Source organism: Ambystoma mexicanum, chromosome 2p, assembly GCF_040938575.1.
Source record: "Ambystoma mexicanum isolate Mex_15411 chromosome 2p, UKY_AmexF1_1, whole genome shotgun sequence".
NCBI lineage: Eukaryota > Metazoa > Chordata > Amphibia > Caudata > Ambystomatidae > Ambystoma > Ambystoma mexicanum.
This window is the reverse complement of record NC_090923.1, coordinates 829,350,050-829,373,061: the sequence shown is the minus strand read 5'-3', so window position 1 is coordinate 829,373,061 and position 23,012 is coordinate 829,350,050. Positions and strand designations below refer to the sequence as shown.

General features: G+C 44.8%; 1 long non-coding RNA gene across 2 annotated transcripts in view; it reads right to left on the bottom strand.

Moving 5' to 3' along the window:
- LOC138566841 (uncharacterized) overlaps positions 1-23,012 on the bottom strand; it is a 401,273-nt gene that overhangs the window by 377,001 nt on the left and 1,260 nt on the right. The gene's annotated exons all lie outside the window — the stretch shown is intronic.

Sequence of the window (23,012 nt, the reverse complement as noted above, 5' to 3'; positions counted from 1 at the left end):
GTATTAATGTGATATCTTCCTTTTCTTGTGCACTTGAATTTATTCTTGCATTGCTGTAAAGACCGGAGGGGGGGTCTGCACTTCCGCTCTCTATATGGTAGAGGGGAGGCACAGAGACCCCTGCCAAGATTCTCTAGTATTGGTAGACGTAGTCGAGCAATCAAGGCCTAGCTTCTCAGGAGATGTTGCAAGCTGGTTCTTAAGTACATTGTAGTCCCCGAGCACCCACAAAGGAATGTCCACACACCGTATTGGTTAAAACACAGTCTTTATATAATTAATATTTAAGGTCACATACACAATTACGATAACTCACTTTGTACTCTGAAAATCAACAATGGTAAATATGTACAATTCTAAAGTGGTACCACTAACGTTATTAGATCTTATTCAAGTGCATTTGGTCAGAATGACACACAGATCAAAATAAAAAGGAAACCAGCAGTAGAGAGAGGAAGGAAAGCAAGATGGTTGAGCAATAGGCAGAATTCTGTTCCCGCTACCTAGACACAGTTCTGTGTGGAGATCCCCCACCTGGGCAACCTGTAGGAGAAAGATACAAGCCCAGTCCATATATTGTTCACCCTTAGACTTCCCAATAGTTCTGCAACCCCAAAGTACCTTGGTGTTGTAGCGTTCCTTGTCGGGGAAATCGACAACACTTCTTGAGTGTCCCCCCTTTCAGGTAGGAGTCACGGGTCATCGAACGTCCGACAGAGAACAGGTCGAGCTACGACGGTGAAGTGGCCACGTTGTTCCTAGCGGTGCTTGTTGACGGGGAAGGGTAAACTTCCTGCAAGAAAGAGGTGTGCGGGGCACCTCGGTGTCGATAGTTCTGGACGGCAAAGAGTTGAAGAACTGTGGCCCAGCAAGGGCGTCGAGTCGTCAGCGTCTCTGTGGTCTTTGGGTGGCGGGAAACCCACCGGTGGATGCTACTCGGCGCGTCGACGGTCAGGCCTTCTCCAGCAGGGTACAGCGGCGACGATGCGGACGAGAGCGTCCTTGGATCAATGAAGTTTCTTAGGCAACGGGAGCTCGGCGGCTCCAGTCGGCGACGGCGGTCGACGACAGTGACAGACAACAGTCTGGGCACTTCTCCTTGGAGTTCCACAGCAGTCCCCGTATCGGGTCAGCAGCCTGTCGAAGGTCTGTCTACCAGGTAGCTTAGGCAAAGATCAGCTCTGCACGAAGTTCCCTCGTAGCTTGGGAAGAGGGCGCCTTACCAGGTCCTCTCTGGGTCAGTTCTTAAAGCACAGCAGCTTTCAGATTGCGAAGGAGAGCAACAGCAATTCTTCTCGTCCAGCAGGGCTCAAGGTTAAGCTTCACTCCAGTTACTCGTCGTAGTGGACTTCAGCTTCTGAACACGATTCCTAGCAGTGAGAGGTCCCCAGATATACTGTTGATCTCCCATTCATTCCGCTGGGTCATACTCAAGCATCCTATCACGACTACAGGCATTCATGCAGGCAGGCAGCCAATCAGGCACACGAGGTATTCAGGCCATTCACTTCTCTCCAGACACTCACAACAAGTTATGTGTATTGTGACAAGTACAGAGCCATTCAACACTCCAAGCTGCATTCATACCAGTTTGGGGCAGGGCTGTCTCAACCATTGTGTCAAACACCAGATACTAGACAGTCACAACATAGAATGTATATTCGTCACACACTCCATTCACCCAGGTCCCACCCACAGGCGTACCCACAACATACAGTCATTGAGAAGGCTCCAGCCAGTCTGGTCGGCACTTCCCCACACAACCATATATGGAACTTCCACCCAACAGCCAGTCAGGGGGAAGGGACAGAGCAGGGCTTCCCGGGACTTCGGGAAGATCAGGGTAACAGGTGATGGAAGGCAAGAGGCCATGGGGGCCATTTTGTCTCCATCCGGAATCTACCGATTCTAATGACAGGGCCTGGGCATCCCAAAATGGAAGATGCTCAGGGCACCAGTCATTTCAGAACGGAGCCGCCACCAGCCCGTACCCTGCTCTGTGGGTCACACACAGGTGCCCAAAAACATACACTAGGGGCACAGGGTTGTACCCCTACCCAGGGGTGCCACAAGGGTATCCCATGGGTCTGTTCACCAAAACAAAAGAGAGAGAGCTGCACCGCTAGGAGTCCCACATGAACTCCTGCACGGAAAACACGACAGAACACACAATAAAAAGCAGTAAAGGACAAGGATACGGATGCCCTGTCACTCCGATGCATTTCCAGCATCACAGTTGCCTTCTGCCAAAGATAACAGTGACCCATTCTTCAGCTTACTAGGTAGTCTCATATAGGCAATTGCATTGGTGTTTCTAGGAGGGAATTTCTCACAGGAACAGGAGTCCTTGTCCCCAAAGGGGAGACTCTTCCATTGACACCCCCCTTGCTTTGACCCCTACGGAGGGTGTTGCAGAGCTCATAGGTGGGGCGCCTTCTTGAGGAGAAGGAGCGAATACCTGCGATTCATAACAGGGTCTAAAAAGCAAGTCACCCAGTGCTAGGACTTTCTAAGACTTCATTGCCAATGTAGAAGTTGTCAGAAATTGTGCTCTTTAACACAGGAAGATACAAAACCTTGTTCACCTGAAGATGAAGTAGACGGGGAAGAGGTGTTCTTTCTTTCAACTGAGTGCTTCTCAAGTGCTGGAAAATGCTGCACTGATTTGCTAAATTCAGATTCTGTCTTCAAGCGGGGTAGTACTCAGACACAGGCACATCTGTCAATGTGATGGCGTCATCCCAGCTCAAACTTCCAAATACTTGTACAAAACTCTTCTGACCATGGGTGAACATATATACATACTGAAGATCTGCCCCACTAGTGCTGTTTGTTGCAGAAGATTGACATAAAATGGCATGCATTTAAGCCAAATTCGATGTGACTAATGAAGTGCTTTTGCTTAGCTGCGCTGCTGCTAAAGCAATAGATCTTGTCCTGTTTCCATTCAGTGTTTGTAAGGAAGATATTGACCTGTTGCTGAGCAAGTACAGTACCCTGTTTGAGGGAATCGGATGCCTCCACAATCAAGGGTAACATGTCATATTGATTGCACAAGTCAACATACCCCGCTCTGCCAAACACAGTTCCCCTTTCACCTCTGGCGGAGTAAAAACTGGTCAAACTCGAAGCTGAAGGGATTATCGAGAAGCCCCAAGGGCCATGTGATTGGTATCCACAATCATGGTGGCCACCGAGCCCAAACAACTGCAGGCTGTCAGAGTGGAAGTGGACATGCAAATGCCTGTCAGCAGGTGCACAGGGTACCCTTTGTATGTTTGGGAACGGCTAATGTAAATGTATAGGCAAGCGTCTACATCAGGAGGGCTAACGAGGAAGAAAGAACAGTCAAGGGTAAGTAAGAACAATGGAACAGAAAGAAATAGTAGACCACAATAGTGAACAAGTAGGGACTGGACCCATATACTTGACCAACAGTGTGTGATCCCACTAGGGGTGTAAACAGGTCCCACTTGAGACTGCCCAGAGATATAAGGGAAGCTCAATGGCTCTGTGCAAGTTACTCAGATAGTCATCCTGAAAGTCTGTAGGAAAGGGGCAGCAAGAGTGGCTTTGTGTCTGGACCCTTAAGCACAAACAAGGAGTGCACGTACATGAGACACGCCAAAGTGAATCCAGCCAGAACATGCAGTGGATGCCTTCTGTGTGGACAGCAACCACTTACTGTTACATGAAATACACTGTAGAATACAGGTTAAACGAGACAAAGAAGCAGAGACTGCCCCTGGGCATAGGAACCAATCTCTGTACAAAGGAATACTCAGAAGCACAGGTGAGGGCACTATATAACATTTATCAGACATTAAAAGCCGAAAAGGAGAGAGATGGAGGAGTACAGAGCAAACAACTGCAGGCTGTCAGAGTGGAAGTGGACATGCAAATGCCTGTCAGCAGGTGCACAGGGTACCCTTTGTATGTTTGGGAACGGCTAATGTAAATGTATAGGCAAGCGTCTACATCAGGAGGGATAACGAGGAAGAAAGAACAGTCAAGGGTAAGTAAGAACAATGGAACAGAAAGAAATAGTATACCACAATAGTGAACAAGTAGGGAGTGGAGCCATATACTTGACCAACAGTGTGTGATCCCACTAGGGGTGTACACAGGTCCCACTTGAGACTGCCCAGAGATATAAGGGAAGCTCAATGGCTCTGTGCAAGTTACTCAGATAGTCATCCTGAAAGCCTGTAGGAAAGGGGCAGCAAGAGTGGCTTTGTGTCTGGACCCTTAAGCACAAACAAGGAGTGCACGTACATGAGACACGCCAAAGTGAATCCAGCCAGAACATGCAGTGGATGCCTTCTGTGGGGACAGCAACCACTTACTGTTACATGAAATACACTGTAGAATACAGGTTAAACGAGACAAAGACGCAGAGACTGCCCCTGGGCATAGGAACCAATCTCTGTACAAAGGAATACTCAGAAGCACAGGTGAGGGCACTATATAACATTTATCAGACACTAAAAGCCGAAAAGGAGAGAGATGGAGGAGTACAGAGCAGAGAGCAGGGAGGGAGAATGAGAGGAAACAGTGCATGTAACAGCAGCTGGAAGTTGCAGGGACAAAACATCATTAGCAAGGCTTGGAGCTGAAGGAGCACTAAACAAAAGAAAGGGGAAACCACTCTGGCACCAGACAGAGGGGGAAGGGCTTTGGAAACTGGAGCAAGGCATCACAGGAGCAGGGATAAGTACTAAGCAAGATTGCAAATGGGTCCCAGCTGCACCGGGTTCAGAGCTCAATACACAAGCAGGAATCTTTAGAGTGTGAAAGCTTGTAAGCGGTGCTAGCAGGGAGGAAAGCCAGGGTGGAGCTGCATGATTGCCTGGCAAGCATAAGCCGTCACAGATGTGTTTAATGGGAATCTCTGGCATGGACTTTGGGAGAGGAGCCAATGTTGACAAACTCCAGAAGATTTTGTATAGAATCAAAAGCATAGTAATTTCCATGGCATGTTTAGGATTGGAGTCAATTGAAGTGCACTTTGCTTCCTCCCTTCATGATGAAACCTTTGTGTATGTGTGTAATTCTGAGGCCTAGCCGGATTACACTGCCATTTTTTCCAGATATCTTTCAGGTGCATTATTGGGATTGTAGTTCATGTGTTGAGAAATACAGATTTGTGCCGGGATAGGTAGACTGATGATTCAGGGTCATGTCCGGGGATGGCTAACAAAACACAGTGGGTCTGCTGATAGCACACCCACAGGTACACATGCTGTCAAGACAGTATCAAACGGGGTCATCAAGAAGGAAAGGCACATCACACCAACAATCAGCATTGTAGCTGATCTCCAGGGAGCTGCAGTCTTCTCTAACGTAGCCCTAAAACATATTAGCACCATATACCTCTGCACAAAACGTCATGATATATGACATTTACTTCACATATTGGCCTTTTTTGGGTACAAGTGCCTCAGTTGGGGTATCTCCTCAGCTGCTAAGTTCTTCCAGCACACCATACGAGGTGAACTTGGAGGCCTGCCTGGGGTGATAAATGCCAATGAGAACATTCTAATAAATGACTCCAGTGTAAAGGACCACTTTACATGATTTGGCGTGATGTTCAAGCACTTGCAGGAACATGGCCTAACCCTGAACAGAGGAAAAGGTGAATTTCTTAACACTCAAGCCGAGTTCTTCTACTACGTTTTTTAAGGCTTGGGATTGTCTGCAGGTCCACCTAAGTTGGAAGACATTCGGAAAGCGCTCCCCCCATTCTCTCCCCTCAAAGGGTGCTTTAGGCATGGTTAATTTCTGCAGACGTTTTATTCTAAGCCTAGCCACAATATGTGAACCCCTGAGGAGATTGGGAGTGGCCGCTTCAGGAGTGGGAATGGTCCAGCAAGGAGTCTATGATCAGATCAAACATGTCCTGATAGTAGACCTACCATGGAATATTTTCATCCATCATATGCATCAGAGGTCGTGGTTGATGGCAGCCTTTTGGGCCTGGGGGCGATGCATGTATATGACGAAGAAGAATGTCTTCTAATTGCTTTTGCAAGCAGGATTCTTATCTGTTCTGTGAAGATGTAAGCACTTTAACATGTACCTCTATGGACACGCTGTTGTGGTATTCATGGACCATAAGCCATTACTACCCATAATGAACAACACTGTCCCACACCCTCCAGGACAAACAAAATGGTGGCTACTCTGGCTTCAGGAGTACATAGTGCAGTTGGAATTCAGACCCAGGGCCGACAACCTTGCAGATAATTTGTCCTGACTCCTGACACAAATCCAGGGTTGCCCGGTGTGGAAGAAACATGGCCGGGGGAACACTGTTTAATGACAAGTGTGTAATCACCTGAAGCAGTGTAGAAAGAAGACATCGCCATCAGAGGTTTATTTCAACACTTGTCCTAAAACTTTATAAAACATTTAATTGACTGTATAAATATATGGTTTATAAGGGTAGAATACATGGTACTGTTAGAACATCTCACATATGATATTAAAAGCTAATAGAATAAAGTGCAAAATGCTCATAGATCATCGAATTCTAGTGACGATACTAGAGTGTTAGTCAGCAATATGCATTTAAAAGCACATTAAAAATGAAAGTAAAATTCGAACAGCATCAAACAATGTCATAACTAAATATAACTAACATCTCAATAAAATTAATGGTCACAAATTTTAATGGACCTAACCTTGAGATGTACGATTAACAGGCTACAGGAAAGCTGTATGTTTAATGACATTAAAATACATATTGACCAGCATATATGCAGTTCTCTTTTTTCAAGCGGCACTCATATAGGAAAGCAATTGACTTTCTTTCGACTAATCATTTAATTGCCTGCATAACTAGAGTGCTGTTAACAGTCCTCACACCTTCCTTTAACAATAACGGCTTGAATCAACAGGTTCTAAGGTTTGCATATAGGGGGCATAAGAAGAGAAAATACGACATTTTTCCATCAACTGTTTTGCACGAATTGCAGAATGTGGTGCTGTTAGGCCCCCGATTGGAGGAAAAATGCTTACTGCAAGGATACCCAAACACAATTTTAGTAGGAACAAGCGGTTTCTGGCATCCCATCTGTCAAGGTAGGGCTCGAAATCAAAAGATTGTTCCTTCCGTCGATAATCCATGACCAGACTAGTTGTAACGATAGCCAGTTTATCTCACTGGTTACCCAAAGGTCGAATGCCTTAGTTAAAAGTGATTTGGGGTATGGGAGAGCGATCCTAATAACAGGGACCAAGGTTAGGGCATGATTGCCCTTAGCCATGGTGTATTGCCCCAATTCAGGGCAGAATGCTTTTTTGGGGGAAACGCTAGTCCAGCTGTTTAAGGAAGCTAGGGGGCCCGTTATACTGGGTGGTGATTTTAATATGTGGGCAGATCCCATGCTGGATAGGAGGATGCTGGGGGTTGCAATGGATCAGCAATCGGCTGCAGGGAGAGGCGGGCTTAGGGACTGTTTGGAAAGATTTGGATTGGTGGATGTATGTAGGCAGCTCTATCCGCAGGAGCCCGGGTTTACCTTTTATTCCCCTACCCATGGTACCTACACAAGATTAGACTATTTTGGGCGTGGGGCGGGATATGTTGAATAGGGTGGGTGGTTGCTGTGTGGTGCCCATTAGTCGGTCAGACCATGATATGGTGTATATGGAGTTCTCTCTTCTGGGTTTACAGTGCAGGGATTCCCTGTGGAGATGCAATGATTCCCTCTGGAAGGATAGAAAGTTCAGTGAGGATTTAAATGGGGGCTACTGGGGAATACTTTGATATTAATGACACCAGAGAGGTGGACTATTGCACAGTGTGGAAGGTGGCCAAGGCAACCTGGCTGGGAGTGTTGATCCGGGAGGGGGCAGGGAGGAAAAGGGAGCAGACCTTGCTTGAGACTTGGCTTTGGGGGGAGATTGGGGGGAGATGGGGATGGTTGAGAGGCAATTGCAATTCCTGAGGCAGAAGTATTACGAAAAGGGGGACATGGTGGATGGGCTTTTCACAGCACTTTTGCAGGGGCCGAGGGTTGAACAATGGGTTGATGGGATTGACGGGGTGGACGGTCAAGGAGAGACCACCTCGGAGGGGATAGCTGAGAGCTTTGCTACATTTTCTGAGGGACTGTATTATTCGACGGGGAGGCGTATCAGAGAGGGATGGAGGTGTATTTGCAGGATACTGGGATGAGTGGGGAGGACGTATCGGCTACGTAGGCACCGGTTTGTCTCAAGGAGGTCCTTTTGGCGATTCGTAGGCAGCAGACTGGGAAAGCTCTGGTAGATGACGGTTTTACACCAGGGTTTTATATATTGTCTGTGGTTTGCCTTTCAACTCATCTAGTCAAGTTGTTTAATCATATTTATGAGACTGGTAGGGCCCCCGCATCCTTTCGATGTGCCTTGATATTGGTGATTTCCAAGGAGGGAAGACACCCCAGGTGTTGCACGGGATATCGCCTGATATCCCTGCTCAATGTGCATGCGAAGATCTTCATAAGGGTGCTGGCCTCCAGACTTGAGACCTTGATGCAGAGGTTGGTCCACATGGATCAGGTGATCTTTATTAAGGGAAGAAAGGGGGCGGATACCTTGCGGAAGACTCTACATCTGATGGACATGGATCGAGGTAAAGGGGGTATTCCAACACTTTTGGACCTCGATGCAGAGAAGACTTTCGACTGGGTCAAATGGGCTTTTTTTGTACAGTGTTCTGGAGAAGTACGATTCAGTGAAAACATGGTCAAGGGTATTCAGGGGTTGTATTCTACTGTGTCGATGAGGGTGCTTGCTTAGGGGGACAAGACAGAGGTGCCCGCTGTCACCCCTGTTATTCAGATTGTCCTTGGAGCCACTTGCGGAGCGACCAAGGGCCACCCCTCAGGTGGAAGGGATGCGAGTAGGGGGATATCAGTTTAAGCTGTGGCTTTATGCGGATGATATCTTGCTTCATGTGCGCAACCCGCATACCATAATCCCGGTGGCCCCGGAGGTGATAAGTCGGTTTGGTGAACTGTCAGTGTTTAAAGTTAAAAGTCTGTCATTTTCCCTTTCAATGACGATGGCTGTAGAGATTTGGAGGTGTTAGAACGATTGGGGATGGAGGTGCATTTGGAGATGTTGTGTTATCTCGGGGTGGTGGTCACCCGTATTGTTGAAATTAACGTCCTTCCTAGGATCCTGTATCTTTTTCAGATGCTTCCGATAAGGGTACCAGAGGCTTTCTTTCTGGGAGTTAAATGGTGGCTGCTGCAGTTTTTGTGGCAGAGGAAGAAACCCTGGGTGGCCTATGATATGCTGGTCCTCCCCAAGGACAGTGAGACGTGGGCTTCTTGGACCTTTTTTCAGTAATACAAGGTGGCACAGTTGAGAGTCCTGGTTCCCCACTTGTGGGAAGAACAGGACAAGCAGTTACTGGAAAATCTCAATCTGAGGATGGCCACAGTGGGGGAATGGTTGTGGGTTCCCAGGGGGATGATTCCGCATAGGATTCATGTGAATCCCATTTTGAGGGTTATTTGGGATCTCTGGCGTCTGGTAGAACAGCAATTCTAATGAGTCACTTATGGGCCCCTGTTATAAGAGACTTGGCCAGACATCAGGCCTGGTTTGAGGGTGGTTTGGCCAGGGTGGGGCAATTGTGGAGGGATGGTTTATTTATATCGATTCATGAACTAGAGGAGGCACTGCATATAGGGAAGTTGCCTGTTTTTTTGTATATACAGATGAAAGGGGTTCTTACGGCTGAGAAATGGAAGCCAATTCTGCAAAGGGAGCTTACGCAGGTCGAGAAATATTTGTTATTATTGGATACAAAGGGATTGATCTCTGCTCTGTGTGGGGCGTTAGCGGCCACTTCAGGACATGGAACCGATCGTCTCTGGGGGCAGATGGGAAGGTGATCTGGGGAAGGACAATGAGGAAAGACTGTGGCTGTTGATATGTCAGAAGGCATTTAAGACTTTGCTATCCTCTCAGTATAAGTTGCATGGCATGAAGCTCCTGCATCAGTGGCAATATGATCCTGTCCGTCTTTCCAAAATGTACGCTGGGGTTTGCCCTCCTTGCTGTCATGGTTGCGGGACAAGGGCCACATATTGGCATGTGTGGTGGGCATGTGAGAGAGTGCAGTGTTCTGGACAGAGGTCTTAGGCAGGATAAAGGAGGTGGAGGGGTTATCTCGCCCCTTGGAGCCCTTGCTGTGTTGTTTGGTTTGGAAGAAAGGGAGGGCGAATACAGAGGCCTACCCACAATGGTCCATTTCTCGTTGCTGGCGGCCAGAGCTTGTCTGGCTGGTGTGTCATTGGAAGTGGGAGAGCCTGAATGGGTGTCCAAAGCCAAAGATATTTACTGGATGGAAAGAATTACGGCAGCACTGCATGGTGGGATTGCTCAGGTGGAAATTAAATGGTTGGGGTTCCAATCCAAATATATGGGAGTGTGAAGTGCCTGTGTCTACTGGGTTTTTGGGGTGATCGAGGGGCATTTGGGCTGACTCCCCCCTGGAGAATGTTGTTTCCTGGGATTGTACATTAAGCTGCCTGAAGAGAGGGACCGTAGCTACTTGGAGGTCTTACTGTTTCTTTCTTATTTACTGCATCGCTGCTCTCTGCCCCAATTTTCAGTGTTATGCGGATGATACCCAGCTCATTTTCAGGCTACCCTCGGCCTCCTCCTCTCCCTCTCGCATCTCTGAATGTCTGTCTGCTATCCAGGAGTGGTGTGCCGCAAATGACCTCTGCCTTAATGCCAGTAAGACTGAGATTCTACTCATCGGCACACCCGCTCCCTCTTTCCCTGTTGCTCTCTGGCCGGCCTATCTTGGCCCTCTTCCTGCCCCCACCTGCAAGGCTAAAAACCTTGGGGTCATCTTCGACTCCACACTCTCCTTCTCTCCTCACATCTCTGACGTCTCTAAGAAGTCACACTTCCAGCTGCACCTCCTCCGAGGTATTCTCCCTTTCCTCTCCTTCCCCCAGAAGCTCACTGTCTCCAGAGCCCTGGTTCTCTCTAAGATGGACTACTGTAACAGCCTCTATCTAAAACTGCCTGCCTCTACTCTCCGCCCTCTGCAACTTATCCAAAACAGGACTGCGAGACTTGTCCTTGGCCTCAAGCCCAGGGATCGTATCTCTCCAGGACTGAAATCTCGGTACTGGCTCCCAGTGGCTGTGAGGATTAAGTTCAAAACCCTCTGCATTGTCCACAAGGCCTTCTGGGGCCTGGGGCCGAAATATCTTCAACTCTGTCTTCCTAAATATCTAAAGCTCTTCGCTCATTCGCCTCCAACTCCCTCAGGGTCAGTTGCTTCTCCAAGCAACGAGTGGGCGGTAGATCTCTGTCATCGGCAGGGGCCTCCCTCTGGAACAGCCTTCCTGCCTCCTTTAAATTTGAAGAGGACCATCTCCGGTTCCGGAAGCACCTCAAAACCTTCCTCTTTGCTTCTGCTTTCTCTCCCCCTCTTCCCTGCTGAATTCCTGGCTGATACTGCACTGGTTACCTGGCCACCCTTCTGTTCTCGGGCCCAGGCCCCGCCAGCTGCACACCCGCACTGCCTCCGTGGCAACCCTTGCACCTGGGGACTGTTTTCTGTAGCCCTACAGTCCCCTACCAGCACTTATCTGCACTTACCCTGCACTTGGCGCCTTCTGGCCGTTACTATCTTGTTATTCTACTATCCTATGTACTGCACTTCCCCTCTCCCCTCCCTCTTGCACTTTTCCCTTTCCCCCCTCCCACGCACTTGCGCGATCTGAATGACACTTGGCCTAGTAAGATCGTTGTCAGTCTTCCCTTGTTCCCCCTCCCTTGCCTCGTCGCGCCTTGAAACACTTGTGTATAGGCGCGTTATAAATGCCATATTATATCATAGCAAGCAAAGGGAGGGTGGGGTTATTGTAGTAGCCGTGGGGGGCAGGGTGCAGTGGGACTGAAGGGCATTGTTGTGATTTGTGTTATTGCAGCCCTGTTGGGGCCTTTGAATTTTCCCTTCTGTAATCGAAAATGTTATCAAATTTGAAGTTCAAAAAAGTGATTTGGAATGGGGACCCAAGTTTTGCACATGGGACCAAAAATCTGGAATATCTAATTTAAAAAACATATCTGTCACATAATTCAGCCATGGTAACAAGGATGTACCAGGAAGATCTAAAAGGTCAGATAAGATCATCAGGTAGTCTTTAAGTAGGTAATTTGTCCGAAACTTCACCCAATATGGCAAACGTTTTAACTTTATTTTGTACATATTGCCCCTCAAGCCTACCTCAAGCAGGGCATATGGCAACAACAGTAATCTTTTGTCCATTTTATTCTCCATTAATTTTGGTAGTGTCAATGTAACACCACACCTCTGCACCATATATTGCCGCTGAGACAGCCCGCAAAGTGTAAACCTCAAGTGCACACGAAATTAACCGGTCTTCAAATTTCTTGGAAAATTGTTGCACGGCTTTACCTCTGTGTCCTAACCTAGAACAACACTTCTTAACTAATGGTTTCCAAGAAAGGCAGGCATCAAGTCTTATACCAAACTAGTCCAACGTATCTACCATCTCGATCTTATTACCCAACACACTAAACGACAACACACAATTATTGCTGAATCTGCGGGGGGAGGAGGGTGGCAAACAAAAATCTTGGGCTTAGTTATATTAAGCTTTAACCCCTTAGCTACTGTGGTCCTGTGGAGTGAAGTTAGTTGGAACTGCAGACCCATCAGCAATTTTGACAGAAGAATAGGGACATCAGCGTCGAAAAGTGTTGCAATTATCTGTCCTTCCCTTTGGGGGGGGGTGTCTGCCAAAAGCGCCAAGAGAGTTGTGATGAAATCATTGATAAACAATTAAAATGAAAGGGGGTCCAAAAGGCAGCCTTGCTGGACCCCAATATTGATATTGAAAGGTTAATTTGGGGCCCGTCTGCTTATCCCCTCTGACCCATGCATAATAGTCTGAGTAAAGAAGTCGAATAGCCTGTATAAGGGTCAAGGGTATATCAAGATTTTCCAAGGACTTCCACAGAAGGGGCCGTGAGACAGTCTCAAACACAGCCTTGAGATCTACAAAGGCTAAGTAGATGGGTTGCTCTCTGAGAAAACAAATGTTTATAGAATTAATAACAGACGGAACACCTGGTCGGTTATAGCCAACCCCTTTCTAAACCATGCCTGCATGGAAGAGGTGGTATTGTGATCATACACTATAGTGCAAGTCTGGATTCTAGAAGTTTCCCAAATAACTTACCCAAGGAATGGAGGAATGGAGGAGTGAAATGGGCCTTTAATTTGACGGTGAATGAATAGGCTCCTTCTTGTAAATGGACAACAACCAAGCACCCTGCCAGCTGAGCGGGACAGTGCCTAGGGTTAGCAGTTCATTAAAAAACCGTGGTTATGAACGCGCCCATATTCTTGGCTGCTCCCTAAATATGGCTACCGGAATAAAGTCCGGACTCGGGATTTGCCTAGTTTTTGCGAAACAATTGCTGCCTCAGTCTCAGCAAAGGAAAAAGGCAGGAAAACCACATCCACTGTAACTTGCAGGGGACTTGGTTGGTTTAGAGGGGCATTATATACTTCTGCAGTGCTATTATATAAAGAACTAAAATGGGAATAGGGTTAGCAGTAACAGGGCATAGGTCCCCTCAAAATGACGGTCAGTTTAAAAAAAAAACACACTTTTATCATTAGACAATGCTGCCTCCTTTAGTTCTAAACAGGTGGACTAAGAATATTCGCCTTTTTTCTTAGCGAGAAGATCCTTGAGCGTGCCCTTTGTCTAGCCAGAAGCTCTCGACCATCATCTGTTGTGGCTTTCGCTCCCACTACTAGAGCCTTTTTTGAAGCACAGCATTCAGCACCATACCAATTGGTTGTACTGTTAAAGGGCTTAGCAGGGGGACGTTTTCCCAGATTTCATGTAACCTGAGGTTTGATGACTTCTGTGATCTTGGAATAAAGTTTTATTGGGTCCTGGGGGTTGGTTCAAAGTAATCAGAAAGTGTAGGTACCCGACCGTTATATAAGCAGGGGATTGTACGAAACCTATACCAGCTTACCCAGTGCTTCCTGATACACATGGTTCTAGTGGGCTCGAGAAAAAGAAGATAAGACATCACTTTAGCAACTTGGGGCGATCAATGTCTGCAAGATGCCATCAGATGCCTGGAACATGGAAATTTAGCAATATAATGTGCACAAGCTCATGAGGCGAGGAAGGGCCTGTGGAGAGTATGGTCTCAGCTACCCAATTCTGACAAAGGCATCCTTCTGAGAGGACCCACATAGATCATACAGTCTACATCAGTAGACCAGGTTACACGTCTGGAGCACATTGGCTACCATGGAGCAGTAGACACTAAATCGAAGCTGAGAGAAAAAGTATAGTTCCCTGTTTTGGAAAAAGCATTACACAAGCTGATGCAAGGGTGTCAAAGGTGCCAAATGATGGCAGCGAATAACAGGTAGCCACCCAGTGCATCGCAAGCCAAAAGCAGGACCCTGTGGCAGGAAATATGCGTAGACTCTGAATTAATTCTGAATGACCAGGATGTCTTAATGGTACTGGACAATTATTCAAGGAACCGAGAAGTGGAATGTATGTCCAATGCAGCCTCTCACGATGTAATACCAGTCCTGAAGAAAGTATTTGCCATCCATAGCATCCCTGAATCCCTCAAATCTGAAAATGGACCCCTTTTTCAAGGCTTGGAGGTCTGGACATTTCTGGAAGACTATGGGGTACAAATCATACATCCCACACAGTGTTGGCCTTGAGCTAACGGGGAAGCCTCATACAGACTCTAAATAAGGTGTTAAGAAGTGCATAGAAACAAATACTTTTTTTACATTTTTAATTTGCATTTTCAGTACACATATTGTACCGTACACAATGTTGTCATAATAAAAAAAATCACATTTTACAGCTTTACTCAAAATACCATCTAAAAAAGACAACAGAAAAAATAAACATACTTACATAGCACAATGTATGTCAGATCAGATCAATCTCAACCATTCGTAAAATACTGTTTTTCTTTTTTTTAAATAGGTACCGAAAAGGATGCGAGAAATAAAGAAAAGAAGGACCAGGAGCGGAAAGACAGGTATTACATTCCAGGTATTACATTCCCACTTTCCACTAATACTGTTCTAAGATCATCCGCAGAGGACCTAAAAAAGGTATCGATCTCTATTAATACCATCCATTACAAAGGTCCACTACCCCATGTTGCATCCTAGCACTGATATCTGAGAACATCTATTAACCAGAGCTAGGATCAACGCCAGTTGGGATGTCAGCATCAACCTCTCCCATAAGCTTTCCGTTAGGACCTGGGCCGTGAAGTGTATAAAAGGTCTCAGCCTCAACATCCTGTCGTTGTTAAACTTGAAGCATTCCATAACCAGATTGAATAATGACTTGGGGGCAGCCAAACCACACATCCTACACCTGCGCAATTCTTTCGGTAGGCCCGATGACCTCTAATGTTGGAAGACAGTTTGATCGGAATTTAAGGTACCATTCCTGCTGTACGTTAGAGGGGAATTTCTTTATGTACAGTCTTTGGTGCCCTGTTGGAGTGTAATACATTTCTTTACCCCTATGTAGAATTAATCTCCCCAGGTCCTGCATGTCCATCATTACGTCCCATCTCTTTACCTTGTTATTTATCACATATTCTGACTCACCCACCACCAAATCCACCAGTTTGAAAAACGAGTCAGATATAGTTTTCAACTTTCTAAGGTAGAGGTTAGTGCCTCTCAATAAGAGATCTCTTATGTGCAAACCCAAACTCGCCTCATACGCGTTCATTAATTTGTTCCATATTGTAATACTTATCTTGACGTATTGGGCACACCACAAAGTCAGCCCCATGTCTAGCCTGATGACACTGACTGGAACGGACCTTGGGAGCCGCAGTGTATGTTTTAGGATTCTCCCCTCTAGAATGTCCAAATATTTCCTGTTGTTAAGATTCACCAATTCACATCCATAAGGGACCATCAATGTAACTTGGAACTCTATCAGTGTTTTCAGAGAGTAAGCACAGAGCTTGGATTTTATCACCTTCATCATAGATTTGCATGCTTGCGTCTTCTCCTCCATTCTTAATTTGCATTTTGCAACTTGTCTATTCACAGCGATCACAAACCCCAGATAGCATAGTGAATCGACTCTAGTTATTTTTACATTATTTAGCTTCTATCGGTAGGACTTGATTTTCCTGTAACTAGAGGCACTCATGATATACGATATACTCTCGTTAACAGCCAGAGGGGATACAGCTTTGAATTAACAGTTTTGAAGTATGCCTCTATCCCATCTAGTTATCTTTGGAGACCCGCCGGGGTATAGTCCATGAGGATAATATCATCCCCATAAGCTATACAGCTGAGAGTCAGATTTTACCACTTTGGGGAATATCCCCTCAAGGTCGTGCCCTCGTCCCATGTGTCTGCAAGATACAGATTGAACAGAGTATGTGCCTAGGACACATCCCTGATGCACTCCCCTCTCCAAGCGGAAGGTCTGTGACAGGTCACCCAGTGTATTCAGTTGTACCTTCGCCGAGATCTCTGTGTACAGCATCTGGATTATATTTAGCAAACCCAAGTTGATCCCCTATGTTCTTAATAGTTTCCCCCATAGTAAGCCTGTGTTCACATTATCAAAGGGCGCAGATAAGTCTATCGCAACCACATAAAGTGAGCAGGGGAACGGACACCCTGTGTCAGAGATACAGGCAGAGATTGTTAGAACACTCAGCATTGCCCCCACACTGGTCCTAAACCCTGTTTGTAGGGGGTTAAACCTGTGCTTCTTCTCTGCCCATGCCGTAAATTCTTGCAGCAGCAGTGAAGCAAAGATTTTAGCAGAGCAGTCGATCTGTGAAATGGGGTGATAACTAAGGGGATCCTCTATACTGCCTTTTAAAATATTGGGACCAGAGTCACAATGACCTCCAACAGCCATATGTGAGAATAATCTATAAAGGATGTCAGCCCACAGCTGAGGTTTTTTGTTGTAGATACCATTCACCACGCTGTCTAATCCACATCTCTCAAATTTAACGGACCAGGCTGTGCAGTTGTTTTCTACTGGAGCGCATTGCCCAGGTAGATCAGATTTACTTTAGAATTTATTTGTAAGGAATTCGATCCATACTTCAGCCACAGAGCAGGATTGGGATCTTAATTGCAGATGACCTTTGTTATTTAGGATCCACCAGATTGCTCTTGTGTCTTTCTTAAAAAAAATATTCAAATATTCAAATAAATCCTGATTCTTGCCAATGTATGAATGAAGTCTGCAGTTCTTCTGCCAGCTTTAAAATGTTAGTCTTAGGGTCTATTGGGATTTCTCACTGTCTGCCCATGAGAGTGCCAAGCATTTATTCAGCGATCTAATTGCTTTCTGAAACTCCCGTTTCTTAACAATCAACTCCATATCCTGGGACTTTCTCTTACGCCCCAGGAACAGACTTTTTCTATTGAATGCCCTATTCCAGTTGTTGATGTCATATCACACTAATCCCAATTCCTCCATTAAAGTATCTCCTGCCGAGGCATTTTGGGATCGTAATGTTAAGTGGCTTCAATTCAGCAATCCCACTAAGTCAGTGCCTCGTCTGGGACGCCCAAGGAAAGCCCTTATTTATATATTTTTATGACAAGTTATACTCTGGATGATAAACCCTTATATAACGCCCCTCTCTTTGAATCCCCCTGACCTCACTGAGCCAAGAAGTAGGTTTGTTTTGCAATTTAAAAGATTTATTGGAAAAATTAAACAATATATATATATATCACACTTTTATAATAAATTAATATTTGATATCACACTTAAGAATATGACAGTAATCAACAATGGATAACATTACAATTGTACGCTTATTTAATTAATTAGGAGTTGGTATAGGAAGGAAAAGGTAACTGAGAATGCTTTTATGTTTTCAAGGAAAAACAATGATGGAAAGAAAATGCAGTACAGAAATAAACTTATAGGGTTTCACAAGAGATAATATGTTCACTTTTCCCCTTGAGCAAATTCACTCCCCCCCCCTATTCAATATAAGGAGATGGAGTAAAGCACACAGTTTTCAGGAATACAATCACAATACAATACGAATTTCAGTTCCCCCCTAGCAAGCTTAGAGAAACAGGGATGGTTTTAAACACAGGCAAAAGTACTTTTAAATTTGGTATGCAAAGAAGGGAACAATATGCTAAAAATGATTTTAATTCCCTTTAGGAGGTTCAGGGTAGGTGATAGCTATTTAAGATTAGTTCAAGTCACACTCGCGATGCTCAATGAGGGATTGGCAGGTTGAAAACGAATTTTAGCAGTTCAAGCAAAAGCGGCTAGTTTGACAGGTAAAGAAATTTGAGCCAAATCGCAAATCGTGGCACTTTTTCCGAGTGCGTCGAGTGCTCTTACAGAAAAACTATAATGAATAGAGAGTCGGTTTTAGGCTTGTTGGAAAGCTTAGAATCGTAGCTTTAAAATGAAAGTTCCTAGCACACGTGATTAAAAAGATACAGACGATTTTGTGAAGATAGTTTCTCGAAATGAAAGTAAACTTAAGAATGACAAAATGACACTTTTACAGCTTTGAAAATACAGAATAAACACACGATTCCTATGATGCAGTTCTGAACAGGTTCAAATGTTTTGAATCAGATTATTTTAAACTAAGAGATGGGTTCTGCACAGTTCTAGCTGAGTACTCATACTATAAATTTGAAATAGGCCGTCAAGGTCTGGTCAGGTTTGGACTGGACTCTGGGCGGTTTCTGGTACTGGTTCTGCTCACAGCGATCTGGTCTGGGTCTGCTAGCGGCCCTTCACAGCGGTCGGGTCTCTCTGGTTCTGGTCTCTCTGGATACAGCACTGCTTTCTGGGTCTGCTACTGGTTCTGGATACAGCTCTGTTTCTGGCTCTGGATATGGTTCTGGCCCAAGGTTCTAGCCAGAAACAAACAGCTCGCCCGGCTGTTGAATAATTTGCAAAAGATTTTGAGGACTGCTGAAAAAGTTCTGAAGTCTGGATTCTAAGTTCTGGAGATGGTCCTTCTGGATATTGTCTGGTCCGGCAGAGTGCTTCGCAAGAAAAGGGAAAGTGAGTGTCTTGCCTATCCAAAGCAGTCTCTTTTTATGTGTTTTGAAAATGGGTGTGTGCATGGGCATAACTAAGCCTGCCCCTCACAACTTGTCATTGGCCAAGTCCTCCTGTCTCCCTTGATTGGGGGAAGGAATGGAGTGTCATCGTGATGAGGTATGTTTTATGAGTCAGAGGATACTCCCCTTTGCATTTACTTAGAAAAATCAATTTTACCCAAAACACATATTCCCCAGATACACAGTTTGTTGAAATTACATATACACATTGCAGATGAATTAAGGTACATTATTGCCCAACTCTGATCCCCCTAAGAGCCTGGGTTCAAAAATGGCAACATTTTGTGCTTTTTAGTGACTTTCGCCATATTGGTTTTTCTTCAAAATGTACACAGACCTGCACCCCTTCCCTGAGCATATTACTGGAAATTACTATGTCTCTAGCATAAACCCTGTGTCTGCAATATTAATAAATAGCGGGGTTCGGTCCGAGAACACCGCACAAAGTGGAGTTTGGTCTCAAATCGTGAGGGCATTTTTCATATTAAGGACCCCCAAATTGTACATTTCTGTGAGCTTAATACAAGATTTTATAAGCAGTTTAATCAAACATACATTTGCCCTTAATTTAATTCACATACCAGTCTGGCCCGCCCCCAGAACTTGGTGAGTCAGAGATCACAGGCTTCTCCTTCCTGGCAGGGCAGCTGTGGACAGTTACACCCTAATCTGCATTTCTATTTAATTGAAAGGGTCTATTGTGTTGTGTCCTGCAGGCTGCAGGGGAAACTCCTCCCTCTCAATCAACAGGGCCATGTGATATCCTGGGCTGTTGTGTGGGTCTCTGAACTGTTAATTGAATCAGGCTGCCTTCTGGGAAAGCAGGTGTTAAGAATTTTCATTAATCAGCAAGCCTTTGAAGTCCCAGCTAGCTCAGGATCTTTTTGCAACTCCTGAAATACAGTTCTCCTATCAGAGTTTAGATCGCTAGCGCCGGTTAGTGTCCAATGCCGGTACTGCACCTATTTTTGACAGCTGTCTTGAATTAATACATTTCAAAAAGAAAGGATTTTACTTGATAGTATATGATCCTTGCTTGACATGGCATTGATGTGGATCTGCAGTAGAGTAAAGTAGAACACTCAACCAGAGTTGGATTTTTGTTTGGTAGTTTCGGGCCCATGATCTTAGCAATTTTTGACATTAATAAAAACAGATTTTGACAGAACCATCTTTCTTTGCACTGGTGGGTGGCAGGTCGGGCGACCATTTTGGTGTGCGCAAAACTGCGCGGTTCTCCTGGAATCTGGCGCAAATGTGGGCTTTTCCGCCATTTTGGATTTTCTAAGCCCACAGCACCAAATGTTGTAGCATAATAATTCAAACGTGGGTCAAGACACCCAACAGTAAAGTGAAAAAGGCCACATCCGATCACCCATTTCAAACAGTATCCATAGTAGACAATGGAAAAGTGAAACAGATAACATGAAACTGGAAGGAAAGTGAGAGATGCCAACTGAATGACCAAGGAGTAGAAGTAGGGGATACCGTGCTAATTCAAAGCAGATGTCCATGACACAAACTGCTTTTGCTGTAGGAAGTTCAACCGTGGGGGTAACTATGCTGGAGGGTTCAATGATCAGAGGCAGACATCGACATCAGTGGATTTTGAGGAATTCAAGCTGTTTGAAAAATACAGAAGCAGATGTGACTAGTAAAAATGCCCCATATCAAAAAGAAGTGATCCAAACAAGACCCATCCTGCTTGTGATAGTAATAAGAGGAGTTGAGGACTCAACATGAGGCCTGACGCAGACCACAAGCTTCACAAGTATTCACCAGCTAGTGATTTCTGATCCCTGGGATTAGGAGTAGTGACCACTGGGGACTGTGGCTTGTTTGTAGAGCCAGGGGCATGGCTTAAGGCCATTACTCAGGCACAGTGTCTACTTGGATCAGCCATAGACCATGCCCAGTAACACAGTGTGTGTGGTTGCTGTGCCTATTGCATTGCTAATGGCCATACCTCAGGCAAATGTTCAACTTGGAATTGCCACAGACCATACCCAGCCGAGCAGCATCGTTTGTGTGCTCGCCACACCTATGGCATGACAACAGGCACAGTTTCCACATATGGGCACTTTGAGGTGAGCCATGTCCAATGGACACTGTGGTCACTGGGCCTGGGGCATGACAAAAGGGCATGTCCGGACCACAGTGGCCACTGGGGACATTGAGTTTCCTTGGTATGTCCACCACGCATACTATTGTCTATCATAAAAAATATATATATTCACTGAAAAAAATGTATTATGGTTAAACCTCTGTAGTAAAGACCTTAAGAATTCACTCTGTTGAGGGGACGTAATGGTTGCAGTTAAAAAGATTTTTAAAAAAACATAAAAATGAGTCAGTTATGGTTCTTGAAAGCACCGTAACTTGAACTTGCCCACCACCCCGAACTGCCCATGACGGCACACATGAGATCACAGATGAGATGCACATGCTCAAAGTTCCTTCAAGGCATGAGGATGAAAAACAGATCAGAGAAAACAGCAGGAGCCCTGATTGCTTATGGTGAGTTTTACTTTTGATTTATGGACAAACAAATAACAAAGTCCAAATTGACCATGAAGATTATTTTCAAGAGGTTATTTTCCCTTTCATGTACTCAACGTGTGACATCATGAGCAGTGCATGGCAACGTTCTGTGGCGTTTATGGTTTGTGCTACAACCATAATGTACCTTTAACTGAATTTTTCTAAGTGCATTTGTAAGGTTACAGAAGTTTAATTATAACAGGTAGGTTTCTAATTTTGGACTCCAGACAACATATGCTTCTCATACGACCTTTAATGCAGCTTTTAAAATGAGAATAAACCTATCCCAATTAAAGCACTACTGCAACGTTTCATTATTATTTTTTTATTCATGTGTTTGGCTTTAAAAAAAGCTTTCACATTTGTCATGTTGCAAAATGTAAATACAATTATCCTACATACAATCCTAACATTTCCCGATATAATATAACTTTCATCTATTATGTTGCAAAATGTAAATATAATTATTGTATATACAATTCTAAGATTTCCCTGTACAATATTTATTTCATCTAGCAAAAAGGGAGGAAAAGAACAAGAAAAAAAAGAAGGTACAAAGGGACAAAAGAAAAAAAGGAAATTCATACAATTTCTTAACGTCATTCATTTTTAAAACATCCCGTTTACAAGTCATCGTAGCTATACACAAGGAAATCCGCTTTCCTTCATCACATGATTCCAAATCTCAATAGAACTTGGAAAAGTGCACAGTGTGTTTTTGTTTTAACAGGGGGAAGATCACTATGAGGTGTTCTAGAGTTTCGCAAGTTGACCCCTTATTGGGAGTATATCTTGGTTTGGCATGAATACTGTTTTTTTCCGTGAGCTGGAAATAGATTGAGCCTTAAGTGCAAAAAGTCGTCTCTCTATTTTCTGTTCCGTGACTGCCTAAAATAGGTTTGAACAAAACCTGCACCTTTCTCCATTGTTTGGGTAAATCTATACAATTTGTAATTCATGGTGCGAGCTCTAGTTTTGATCCAATCCATCAGGTTGAGCTTTTTTTAGATGCAGTGGGAAATCCCTCAATTCATTTCCATTACTATCAATATTCTCCAGGAAGTTCTGCATCTATCCCACACAGTTTCTTTTTTTTTTACAACCGGGCACGACTGTTTATTCATATGCTTTTGTAATTTTATGAACAAGAAGCCTACCGGAGGCATTAGAATCATGTTGAATAGAAGTAGAGATTTCGATTGTTTATATGCTTCTTTTGATTTTAGCCCATAACGTATACATGCAATTGGTACCTCCTTCGGCATGTTCAAGACAGCTTTCCACAACATACCCTCTATTA